This window comes from Panulirus ornatus, chromosome 38 (assembly GCF_036320965.1).
Source record: "Panulirus ornatus isolate Po-2019 chromosome 38, ASM3632096v1, whole genome shotgun sequence".
NCBI classification, from domain to species: Eukaryota; Metazoa; Arthropoda; class Malacostraca; order Decapoda; family Palinuridae; genus Panulirus; species Panulirus ornatus.
Window position 1 is genome coordinate 18,474,561 of NC_092261.1, and position 10,085 is coordinate 18,484,645.

The following is a 10,085-nucleotide window of genomic DNA, read 5'->3' on the forward strand; positions in this document are numbered from 1 at the left end:
GTTTGTCTCGTTAACTATTCTCCTGATGTTGGACTTTGGTAACAGTTAAGTGGTGATGTCGACTCGACATCCAGAGCCATCTTACATACAGAATCCTGAAGCTTATGGCTTGCTGGATGATAATCATATTGAGGTCTTCTTTCACTTTGTCCCATCCTTGTGTTGAATTTCATCAGCCATGTATCATACCAGCTTTGAAGTCTGTTTAGATCCCCTTGTAGTTTGATCCAACCCTCCTCGCTTTTCACTCATGACCTTTGCATCATTTGCAAACATATTCAGGCAGGAGTCTATGCCTTCAGGCAAGTCATTTACATAGTGTGTGTGTGTGTGTGTGTGTGTGTGTGTGTGTGTGTGTGTGTGTGTGTGTGTGTGTGTGTGTGTGTGTGTGTGTGTGTGTGTGTGTGTGTGTGTGTGTGTGTGTGTGTGTGTGTGTGTGTGTGTGTGTGTGTGTGTGTGTGTGTGTGTGCGTTCACATATCGTGTATTTGAACTTATGACTGCGCATGTCAATGTATAATACCATATTTGTGAAATTAGTAGGGTGGTTAACCAAGAACTTCTAAAGTACCTTCGTACAATTACTGTCAATGGTCTTACCGTCCTTCTCAAGGGTCGTACGGTCATGTTCAAGGGTCGAACCTCCGTATTCAAAGGTCGTACCTTCGCAGTCATAGGTCGTACCATCGTGCTCCTGAAATCATGAAAACAGTGAGACATGAGAATTTCGTTGATCTAAACTCACGTTAGACAGGTACAGCGAGCAAATGCGGTAGTATCGCAGAGGATACTGTACCGTTACTGTATCTGAATGCTCTAATATACTTCTTTGAAATACCTTCTACAGGTTTGTGCATAATTCCGTTCCTGACATTAATGTAATCATCCGCTGGTGCTACGTTTTCATTGGAAAAAATAAGTTGGACAGTTGGAGGAAAAGTTTGACCGCTAAGATTTGACGGTAGATTCAGACAAATATTTCCATATATTTTGCTTCAACAGTCTTGTTGAAGGGAGTAGATACTGAATTGTAGTCAACCTGTGATTGATCAGAGGGAAAATATGAAACTGAACACGTCTTCATATAATCCGTTTTCTCTGTGTGTGGTTTTACTTTTAAATGTTTCGCTTTCTAGAAACTTTGATTTTGTGCAATTTTAATGTGGCTTCTTTCAATTATTTTCCATTTAGTTTATATCTAATGCATATCAGTCTTTTTTTAATTCATTTTTCTTAATGGCTGCTGGATCCTGTAAAAAATATGGTCAATACGTTGATATAATAAGTACTACGTAATCCATTTTTCCTCATGTAATTTCAGTAATCTCCTGCAACTTTGTGATTCCGTGTGGTGAAACACAGTTCGCAGGAAGTGGCTGGCTAGATCACCGTAGAACTGTCCATAGCATACTACCCAGAGTTCCTCAGATCATCCATTCAGTTTCAACTGTTTATCTCGTCATACAAGATCGTGTTGTTACTAGGTACCATCTTGCAATCATTCATACCATCATGCAATCATTCAGATCATCTCGCAATTTTACATAACTTTCGCAGAGCAAATCTAAAAATTCTATTCTGCGTCGATCACTGTGCATTGCTCAAGACACAAGACGTAACCCATAAGGAAGTCGAATCATTTACAGTATAGATTTATAGATGGCGTAACATCTCGACGACAATCATATCGTTTAGGAATAATTTCGAAGCAGTAAAAATTTTCTTCTTCCTAATCGAATCAAATTTTACTTGCGTGGGTCATACTCTGGCCAGGTCGTGACTGGCCTCACTCAGTATTCCGGTCAGTCCCGTACTGGCTGTGTGGCGGCGCTGGAACTGGCCGGGATTTTTCCTTTCCAGTGAGCCACACGTGTCGTCGAACCTCGGTATTTTCCGTAATGATTCATTGTGATACAGTTTCTCTCTCTCTCTCTCTCTCTCTCTCTCTCTCTCTCTCTCTCTCTCTCTCTCTCTCTCTCTCTCCCCCTCGTGTACCTGTTACATATCTATCTGAATCGATGATTTTTTGTTTTCCTTTGCTATTACTACGGCATTCAGCCTCAATACTTTCATGAACTCGTATCTTTTTGATATTTTGTCTAGAATTTGTCTATAATTTACCACTTTTATGGATGGTTCACTGATTTCTTTGGCTGTTCACTTTTGCCAGGCTGTTTACTTTCATAAGGCTGTATCATTCTTTTGTATCTAATCGAACTAGAATTGTTTAAAGATTTTCTTTACGAGCTAAAGAATTTGTTAATCATCTCGTATTTACATATTGCTGACAAGAAAAGACACATGAAATGAGATTTCATCTGAATTTCCTGTTAAAGTTCAACACTCATGTAGTCGTTAAGAGCATCGAACAATTTCTTTTTTTTAAGAAATTTCACTTTCATCCGTAAGCCTTGAACATCTAATTGGCTGCCTCGTATTTTCATAATTAGGAGTACATAGTTAACGTGGCAAGAAACAGTCAGACCCTCAAGCCTCAGGAACTAATTTCCTGGACGAGGGGGAAACAGACCAAAGGACCTTAGGAAACCACAGACCGAGGGACACTTCTTTTTTTTTCGACTCCTTCCCCCTCCTGTGTTAAACGAAGCCCTCACCTGACTGGGCACTGGCATTGAGGGAACTCAAGAAGTGGAAAATAGGTTTTCTCCCTCAGGAGCGAAGCTCTTTAAAAAGATTCCACGTCAGAGGTCAATAGAGATGCAGTTGTAAGCTGAGTCCTCAGGCTGTGCCTGTCCCTCCTCTCCCCGGCCGCCCTCCGCAGCGTCCGGACCAAGTCTCTGGTATAACCAATCTAGACTCAGGGAGGACATGATGAGTAAGATGGTTCAGAGAGAGGGAATATGTGCTGCGTTCATGTCCTGATGAACAATGACGACTCCTGTATTCGTCGCTGGGAGAAAGAAGTCTGGTATTCGAAATTGCATGTTTGGTGAGTAAACGACAATGTCATCCTTAGTGTTTGTTCTGAGAAGGAACGGGTCCGTCGTCAGGCGGAGGCCTGGCGAATCTAGATACAACAAATGCTTCGCCAATAACGCTATTCAGATACAAGATAACGAGGGATTATAACAAGTGATCTTACTCAGTAAAGTATATACATTGTGTAAGCATCAGTTTCTCAACTGTATCTGCTAGCTTCATTGTGTGTATAGTTGGAAGAGTTCCTTGGTGAAGTTCAGAGTATATCCGATCCTTCGTGGACGTACCCGAGATAAAATATCTGACTCGGGTGGATGACTCAGATTTGTAGTTATGAAAATGTTGATGGAAATGTTTAGTTGTTTTCGTATCCTACATTTTTAGAAAGAGCTGGAAATCAGTTGATGTTTATGTCTTTAGCTCTTAACACTTTCAAAAAATAAGTTCATTGTTTTATCCGCGAGCGACGCAAAAAATTTCACTAAGAGCGTAACAACGAACTTTAGGTTACGGATGTACTTTGATTAGACGTTATATAAGTGAAGGTCTGGTTCTCTTAATCATATTCACTTTCCTTCTCCCGGCTTAACGAGATAGCATCGCCTATGGCATCATATATTATCAGGAACTTATTTTTTTTTCCACAGCAATGCACACACAGTAGTGATTACTATGTGTGTGTGGTGGGGAGAGAATTGTACACTCGTGTTTCCCCGTCTCTCATACACACACCCAAACCTAAGTAGTAAGCCGACTGCCTCACCAGGATTCGAACACATGCGGTCCGACCTAAAGCTGGCCCATGCTGACTCGTGGTCAGTAATGCTAAACCACATGCCCACACTTTACTGTGGACACATTGTATGTCATTCCTGGGATGTGTATCATTGCGGAAACATGCTCTCCTTGTAGAAGCATCAGATGTACCCAAGGATACAATTACAGACCAGAGGTTTATCTCACAATGTTCTAATCATCATAAAACATCAACCTCGGTCTGTGAGTAACATCAAGATGGACGCCTCAAGAGCATCTTTCATCTGGCACTTTAGCTGATCCCTGCTCGGTAAACATCATGACGTCACCAGGACTGTTTATATTTGAGGGTGTGGAGCGTCACCTCAGCGATCAACAGTGCATCTCGTGCACGCGTTGTGTTTACACTGGCGCCGCAGAAGGTGGCCATCTAGACAGCCACTTCACTCGGCCTCACTACGTAAATCGCCCAGCCATCTGATAAATGCCTGGAACTAATCCATCCCCGGCAACAGCTTATAAAAGAATGTGTGTAAATTATCATGACGCTTGTCTCTTAAAGTGTCCTGACGTGTGCTTGAGGAGGGTGTTCTTTTACAATTGTGCCTTACTGGCTTCTGCACCGAGATATTATCCTGATACAACCTTCTCGCACCAGCTCACAGCTTGTCTTACTGTGCCTTCGTTACAGCAGCACAACCGTTACACCCATGTGTTCATTTCTGTTACGCTCAGACTTTGATACGTTATACACACGTCACACCAAGATACTGTTCTCTTCCGTCGTTACGTTATCCCGTTACACCTTAGCATTGATCCTCAGCTACGGTAGAGTACCCAGTATCAGACACGTTACGTCAAGTGAGGTATTCCAGTCCCCCTTTACCACATAGATACATAATACTATGGCACCCTCTTCTGAGACCAGTACATTAATCAGTTACCTCCTTTGTTACAACAGCACATTAATCTGTCACCCACTTTGGCACACACCACTGCAATTATCTCACCCTCATGCCACAGCTTCGTTATATCAGTGTCAATATATTACCTCCTGTGTCATAACAGAACATTATATTACTCCTATTGTCACACTGATAAGTAACTGTAACGCTTTACTACAAAAAAAGAAAATACTCCGTCAAACAAACATATTGGCCTGTCATACTGTCACACCATTACATTGCGTTACTACATTGTCACACGAGTTTACTAATGTGTTACCCATTCCCACACCAATATATCTCTCTGTATCTGATCTAGAACATAAGGAACATCCTAGTTAAAAAAAAGTCTCATTCTGCTAACTCCATCCCTCGTAGCACTGAATTAGTGTTACAACATCATTCCAAAAATACATTATCTGGCTCCACAAGTACACTGATGTTACCCAGTTGTTCCGCCAGCACACTGAATTTCCCCCCACCCCCCTCATTCCATCAGTACATTAATGTTACGCCCTTTTAACGTCAGCGCATTAATGCTACCCACCTGTTACGTCTTTTTTTTTTCCTTCTCCTTCGTCCACTAGTATAATAAGGAGTTACCCCCAATGCTCACCAGTATATTAATGAGTTACCCCGAACTCGCGACTCGGAACCAGAGGTACCCCCTAGCCCGGCAGGATGGGACAAGAGATGTACCCTGCAGGAAGCACCAGGCCGGCCATTAGCGAACGATTGTCCCCTGGTGGGGAGGCGGACAAGGTTCCTATCACTGACACCCTCCTAAACCTCCACACAAGCACACACAAACACACACACAAACACACACACACACATACAACTTTAGATTCGTTCTCGGTGAGGTGTGGCTGCAGAGTCCTAGCTCAGTCTAATTCTTCTTGAATTTCTAAAGCACAGAGCACTCGGTCAAGTATATATATATATATATATATATATATATATATATATATATATATATATATATAGAGAGAGAGAGAGAGAGAGAGAGAGAGAGAGAGTTTTGGAAAGAGGGGCAAGTATGCAGTCTGTTGTGGATGAGAGAGCTTGGGAAGTGAGTCAGTTGTTGTTCGCTGATGATACAGCGCTGGTGGCTGATTCATGTGAGAAACTGCAGAAGCTGGTGACTGAGTTTGGTAAATTGTGTGAAAGAAGAAAGCTGAGAGTAAATGTGAATAAGAGCAAGGTTATTAGGTACAGTAGGGTTGAGGGTGGGGGAGGGGGCGAAAATTCTGGGAGCCTTGAAGAATGTGTGGAAGTCGAGAATATTATCTCGGAAAGCAAAAATGGGTATGTTTGAAGGAACAGTGGTTCCAACAATGTTATATGGTTGCGAGGCGTGGGCTATGGATAGAGGTGTGCGTAGGAGGGTGGATGTGCTGGAAAAGAGATGTTTGAGGACAATATGTGGTGTGAGGTGGTTTGATCGAGTAAGTAATAATAGGGTAAGAGAGATGTGTGGTAATAAAAAGAGTGTGGTTGAGAGAGCAGAAGAGGGTGTTTTGAAATGGTTTGGTCACATGGAGAGAATGAGTGAGGAAAGATTGACCAAGAGGATATATGTGTCGGAGGTGGAGGGAACGAGGAGAAGTGGGAGACCAAATTGGAGGTGGAAAGATGGAGTGAAAAAGATTTTGAGTGATCGGGGCCTGAACATGTAGGAGGGTGAAAGGCGTGCAAGGAATAGAGTGAATTGGAACGATGTGGTATACCGGGGTCGACGTGCTGTCAATGGATTGAATCAGGGCATATGAAGCGTCTGGGGAAAACCAAGGAAAGTTCTGTGGGGCCCGGATGTGGAAAGGGAGCTGTGGTTTCGGTGCATTATCACATGAAAGCTAGAGACTGAGTGTGAACGAATGTGGCCTTTGTTGTCTTTTCCTAGCGCTACCTCGCACACATGAGGGGGGAGCTCCCTTTCCACATCCAGGCCCCACACAACTTTCCATGGTTTACCCCAGACGCTTCACATGCCCTGATTCAATCCACTGACAGCACGTCAACCCCGGTATACCACATCGATCCAATTTACTCTATTCCTTGCCCTCTTTTCACCCTCCTGCATGTTCAGGCCCCGATCACACAAAATCTTTTTCACTCCATCTTTCCACCTCCAATTTGGTCTCCCACTTCTCCTCGTTCCCTCCACCTCCGACACATATATCCTCTTGGTCAATCTTTCCTCACTCATTCTCTCCATGTGACCAAACCATTTCAAAACACCCTCTTCTGCTCTCTCAACCACACTCTTTTTATTACCACACATCTCTCTTACCCTATTATTACTTACTCGATCAAACCACCTCACACCACATATTGTCCTCAAACATCTCTTTTCCAGCACATCCACCCTCCTACGCACACCTCTATCCATAGCCCACGCCTCGCAACCATATAACATTGTTGGAACCACTATTCCTTCAAACATACCCATTTTTACTTTCCGAGATAATGTTCTCGACTTCCACACATTTTTCAAGGCTCCCAGGATTTTCGCCCCCTCCCCCACCCTATGATTCACTTCCGCTTCCATGGTTCCATCCGCTGCCAGATCCACTCCCAGATATCTAAAACACTTTACTTCCTCCAGTTTTTCTCCATTCAAACTTACCTCCCCTACTGTACCTAATAACCTTGCTCTTATTCACATTTACTCTTAACTTTCTTCTTTCACACACTTTACCAAACTTAGTCACCAGCTTCTGCAGTTTCTCACATGAATCAGCCACCAGCGATGTATCATCAGCGAACAACAACTGACTCACTTCCCAAGCTCTCTCCTCCACAACAGACTTCATACTTGCCCCTCTTTCCAAAACTCTTGCATTCACCTCCCTAACAATCCCATCCATAAACAAATTAAACAACCATGGAGACATCACACACCCCTACCGCAAACCTACATTCACTGAGAACCAATGACTTTCCTCTCTTCCTACACGTACACATGCCTTACATCCTCGATAAAAACTTTTCACTGCTTCTAACAACTTGCCTCCCACACCATATATTCTTAATACCTTCCACAGAGCATCTCTATCAACTCTATCATATGCCTTCTCCAGATCCATAAATGCTACATACAAATCCATTTGCTTTTCTAAGTATTTCTCACATACATTCTTCAAAGCAAACACCTGATCCACACATCCTCTACCACTTCTGAAACCACACTGCTCTTCCCCAATCTGATGCTCTGTACATGCCTTCACCCTCTCAATCAATACCCTCCATATGATATATATATATATATATATATATATATATATATATATATATATATATATATATATCTTTATATACATGATAGCAGGATTCGAACAGCAACCATTTGTGTAGAAGCTAGGGACGCGCAGTAATTAGGCCATGGAAATGAGTATTCGATCAATAGAAATGGATCACCTTCGCTCACATTCATCAGCAACGGGATCTCGACCGGTCATCTCCCATCATGCTCACGTGGACATGAACTAGTAGCTACTTTTATCGAAATTGCCGTCAAATGTGGAGGTATATCAACGCGAGTAATGTGCAATGTGCGCCTAATTTCATAGAACACACACACACACACACACACACACACGCACACGTATGAATATATATATATATATATATATATATATATATATATATATATATATATATATATATATATATATCGAGCAAATTCTCGTTAAGAACGTTTCACTCTGGAGGATTTTATTATTTTCCTGCTACTGCAACCAGTACAGCCTTCTGGCTACAAGATGGCTCTCGGGAAAAGTATCCAAAAGTAACTCTAGAACCCTTTATGAAGAACTCAGGACAGTGATTTGAATGTGGCCAGAACTCCTGTAAATGGTGTCTCTGTACTTATGTGTAACTACATGTAACACACACACACACACACACACACACACACACACACACACAAACACACACCTATGATCACACGAGGTGGTTTTATAACAAGCACTATAGTATGTGTTAATCAGGCAGAGTTGTATATGTGTTAAAGCACAATGCAGGGAGAGAGGTGAGAAGGCGTCGGCAGTCGGTGCGTTATCTGTACCTCCATGCGGCCCTGGGAGTGCCTGACGCCCTCTCTCATGCATACATAATTATTGGACAAATATAAATCTGATATAATTAGTCTTCATTCACCTCACATTCTCCTAATTTTTTTTCCTTTTTCTCTAGTCTTAAGATAGACTGTGGCTGAGGATTTCTTTGCAATGCCATAATAAGATGATCTATTGTAAGATACAAATCATGATTTAGAAAATGTGGATTTCTTCCATTGTTACGTAGGCCACTAGCTAGCATGCCTTCGTTTAAGTAGTGGTATGATTCATGGCTGACTTCAGGGACGAGGAGGAGAGCTCACAATAGCCAAGTCAGCCATCACTTACTCCTCCAGTTTACCGAATACAATCTAATCATAAATGTGTAATCTTACGCAAGCTCATTTAACAATACCTTGAGCACGATGGTACGACCGTTGGGGGAGTTGTTCAGGCTTTCGTCTGACCTTCAGGGTCAGGCAAAAGGCTAGCCCATTATAGCCAAGGGTCGCACTGTCTTGTTCAAGTGCTCAAGTACGAGTTGTGAGAAGCATGTCGCAGCCACATAAGGGGACACGTTCCCTCTTCCATTCCGAGCAATGGTTCTGCAGGTGGGTGACCGTCCCCTGACCTGCAGTGGTCCTGCAAGTGGGTGTCCGTCACTCCCTTCTCGCCAAAGCTGGGTGTTCTTCCCCCTCCTCATCCGACAACGGCGGTCCTGTAGGTGAGCGCCCGTCCGAGGGTCTCAGATGCTCTTATGGTGGGTAACCGTTCCCGGATCCACAGTGGTCCTTTAGGTGGATGACTACCCTGTAGGTGGATGACCACCCCCGGACCTGCATCCGGTCTTGTAGGAGGTCGTCCGTCCCCAAACCCATATCGGTCTTGCAGGTGGACGCCTATCCTTAGAACTACATTGGTTTTGTAGGTGGGGTGCCGTTCCTGGCCCGACATTGGTCTAGTAGGTGAGCGTCTGTCCTTCTATCCTTCCCATCAAAAGTGGTTTTGTAGACCAGTGACTTGACCCAGGCTCCCAGTGGATCTGTAGGTGGCCATGACCCCTACCGTTCCAAACAATAGTTCTGTAGACAGGTGACCGTCCTCAGACACAAAGAGATTATCTAAGTAGGCGTCCGTCCACCATTCTTCCACCAGCAGTGGTCATGTAGGTGGGTAACCGTCCTCAGACACACAGCGGTCCTGTAGGTGGCCGCTACCCTCCATCCCCCGCTTCTTCATAACAGTGGTTATGTTGATGGGTGACCGTCTCCAAACCAACAGTGGGCCTGTTAGGCGGGCAGTCTGTCTCCCAGCTTACAGCGGCCTCACACCACATATGGTGAGACTGAGTCATTTAGAATGTGCTGCTACAGTCACGTATTTGT